The sequence below is a fragment of the Eriocheir sinensis genome, chromosome 39, assembly GCF_024679095.1.
Source record: "Eriocheir sinensis breed Jianghai 21 chromosome 39, ASM2467909v1, whole genome shotgun sequence".
NCBI lineage: Eukaryota > Metazoa > Arthropoda > Malacostraca > Decapoda > Varunidae > Eriocheir > Eriocheir sinensis.
In genome coordinates this window covers 2193815-2197826 of record NC_066547.1, presented here as the reverse complement: position 1 = coordinate 2197826, position 4012 = coordinate 2193815, and positions in this window count along the sequence as shown.

Below are 4012 nucleotides of genomic sequence, written 5' to 3'. Positions count from 1 at the left end.
TTTCTCTCTCTCTCTCTCTCTCTCTCTCTCTCTCTCTCTCTCTCTCTCTCTCTCTCTCTCTCTCTCTCTCTCTCTCTCTCTCTCTCTCTCTCTCTCTCTCTCTCTCTCTCTCTCTCTCTCTCTCTCTCTCTCTCTCTCGCACCCCTTCCCTGATGACAGTCAAATTCTTGCACACATTTTTTTCTCCCTCTAATTCTCCTTCAGACTCGAATATTTTTTTCTCTCCCTCCTCTCGGGATTGTCGCCGCGAGGGGGAGGAAAGAAGAGGGAGAGCGAGAGAGAGGAAGACAGGGAAGGAATAGTGTAGAGAGAGAGGGAGGGAGAGGGAGAAGGTAAGGGAGAGAAAGTAATGAGTAAGCGAGCCCGTTGGTATGCAGGTTGCGTCGAGGTTGTCACAGGATTTAAATTGACTCCGTACTCACTATGTAATCTTCAGACCGCCTCTCCCTCTCTCTCCCTCTCTCCTTCGCACCCTCGCCCTCTCACGCTACCTCTCTCTCAGTCTCCCTCTTTCCCTCTCCCCTCGCTCGTTCTTCCCCTTACACGCGCAGGGGAGCATACTCTACGCCCTTAACCTTGTCACTTCTATCATCAGTGCCGCGCTGGAATTACTCTACATTACAAGGCGCGGGGCGGAGACGGCGAGGCTGGGAAGGGCCGGAACGAGGAGGCTGGACGAGGTGCTGCAGTGACGCGCCTTAGGGAAGCAATTGGAAAAGAAATAGGAAGAGGCGAAGCGTTTAAGCTGGGAGAGATGGGTTACGGTAGCTCTTGCGTTGAAAAAACACACAAAAAGGAGACTTATTCGTTATTCCTACATGGATGAAAAAATTAAAGAGGTGACGTAGTTATGAAGATGCTGGAAGAGGTGTTTTTTACTTATCTGGAAAAAAAAACAAAGGAAGAACGATTTTTTTCTTACTTGTTTGAAAAAAAAGGAAAAGGGTTTCATTGTTACTTGTACACGAAGGAAGATAGCGGAGGGGAAAAGAGACATCGCCCCAACCTTACGTATATTAAATGGACGAAAAGGAACGCATACGAAAATGAAAATAGATGAGAAGGTTAGCTGAGCGTGTAAACGGAGAGACAGACAGACAGACAGACACAGGCAGGCAAACAGACGGGAGGAAGGGCAGGAGAAGTAGGACGAGAAAGTTAACAAGAGCCTCGTCTGATCCCTTAGCTGTGGAAAAGTGAATTCACAAACTTTTCCCGCCCGCTAGGTTATCGGAGGTAAGGTAGGGAGGGAGAGACGAGGAGAGGGAGAGAGGAGGGAGACAGGAGGGAAGGTAGGAAGAAGGAGGCGGAGGGAGGTAAAGATGGAGGGAGGGAGGGAAACAGGAGGGAAGGTAAAGAGGGAGGGAGGGAGAGAGGAGGAGAGGGAAGGAGGAAGGGAAAAAACAGGGAAAGGAAAGACGGCTAATGTTATGTTGCCAATTTTCTGGAAGACTTGGAATCCGTTTGTGTATGCACCGGGTTCGACTCCCGTTCGTAAGTGCGTTATAATGTTATGGATCGAGGGACGGGAAAGGCGACTGGTTGATTGTCTTTCCAAGGTTTGTTCAGTAATGACTTATAAGTGTTTCTAGGCATTATCGTAAACGTGTAGGATTATGTGCTCTGGATCAGTGTGTATGTGTGTGTGTGTGTGTGTGTGTGTGTGTGTGTGTGTGTTTCCAATAAGGGAGGCAGTTCAAGGACAAGAAACAAAAACAGGAACATAAAGGCCCGCTAAACGTTGCTCCTGTGAAAGAAAACCGAACGAGATGCCAGAAGAGAGGTCAGTTACGGGTGGAGAGTAAACTTAAGTTCGTTCACTGCTAAGCTTGAGGCAGCGGAGAAATATACACACACACAGTCACTCATTTAAGTACACTAATCCATTCCGTAATTCATTCCTCCTTTTTACTCACAGAATGCCTCGAAATCTTAATCAAAGAGATAATTTATTCCTTTTTGTGTAAATTCTAAAGTTTCTGCCCGGACAAGCGGAATATTAAACGATAGAGAGAGAGAGAGAGAGAGAGAGAGAGAGAGAGAGAGAGAGAGAGAGAGACCTTACCTGCAAGAACTCCCCCACTTCGCCTATCTACCTATAACTTTGCACAGTACAATTTATATCATTTCCTCCCCTCTAATGAAGTGCATGATGATTTAATACACGCACTACGAAACCATCTCGCCGATAAATTAATGCGTCATTATTTATGCTAATTATACGAATGTTAATGATCCGCCTCCAGTGCCCAGCGTCATTAAAAAGGTTATTAGGCCAGCCATTACCATCCACTCCACCACCACCACCACCACCACTCTGCCACCCCCATCAATGCCACTATTTCGTCTAACTTCTCCACACAACACTGTCATTACTACTATCATAACCACCAACACTACAGTTATTACGTTCATTATCACCACCATCACACCACCACCACCTCGTCAGGATACCTCTACCACCACCACGGCAAATCCTTCCTTCTATTTCAACCAGCCTCTGCTTCTCATAACATAACATAACATAACAAAAAACATTACCACCACAGTTATTATACACTACATTCACCACCACTCCACCACAAACACCACCACTACTACTCACCATTGACACCATCACCACCACCACCAAGACCGCCCCCAACACCAGCCACTCAGTTATTGCAATCTGAAAACTCCACATTTCAATAAGGAAAACCCGGACCCGTTTCTTGATAATATATACAATATCCAGAGAAGCCAACCCAACCTTTCCATATGTGACTGATTTAAGTTTTAATTAATTATTCAATGAATTCCAAAAGGTAAAAGGGGAAGAGAACGGCCCGGATCCCCAAGTTTAATATTCGAGGGAAAGTTATTTTAAGAGGAGGTGGAAAAAAGTGGGAGTTTCTTTATTTCAAGTCTGGTTATTATACCCGCGCGCGCGTATACATACACACACACACACACACACACACACACACACACACACACACACACACACACACACACACACACACACTAAAATGGAAGGGTAAGGGTACGAAACAATTGAAAATTAAATATAGTGAAACGAAATTAACACGAGCTTTAGAAAAAGAGAAAAGAGAAAGAGAAATAAAAGTCAAAGGAGAGAGAGAGAGAGAGAGAGAGAGAGAGAGAGAGAGAGAGAGAGAGAGAGAGAGAGAGAGAGAGAGAGAGAGAGAGAGAGAGAGAGAGAGAGAAAATATATATATTATACCCTCTACAGTATTCACACTACCAGTTAGTAATAAATTTAAAACGTAAATTATAATGAAAAGACAAGTACCGCTGGAAGATATGAAAGAGAGAGAGAGAGAAAAAAAGGTCTCAGTACTGAAATTGTTCCCCAAGGCATAAAAAAATACCGCCTTTGATCCCTTTAGGAGAGAAATTAGGTCCTGGCAGCGTGTAACATTTCGTATTCATATTTTCTGCCATTATTTATAAACACACACACACACACACACACACACACACACACACACACACACACACACACACACTGCGTATATATGTTGTTGTTGTTTTTTATGTGTGTGTTTATTTAGAGGTTTCAAAGGGTAATAACTTGCTTTGTGTGTGTGTGTGTGTGTGTGTGTGTGTGTGTGTGTGTGTGTGTGTGTGTGTGTGTGTGTGTGTGTGTGTGTGTGTGTGTGTGTGTGTGTGAGAGAGAGAGAGAGAGAGAGAGAGAGAGAGAGAGAGATTAATAGCTTCAACAAACAATCAATGTATTATGAATATCAATTAATCGTTGTGAAAATCCACCGGGGCAGTCAATGGCAAACAAATTTATATATCATGATCATCATTATTATTATTATTATCATCATCATCGTTATTATTATTATTATCATCATCATTATTATCATCATAATTATTATTATTATTATTATTATTATTGTTGCAATTACTACTAATGCTAATACTAATACCAATACTAATAGTAAATGTTGTTATTGTTGAGATTAATGTTGCTACCACACTTTTTTAACTATTTTATTTCCTT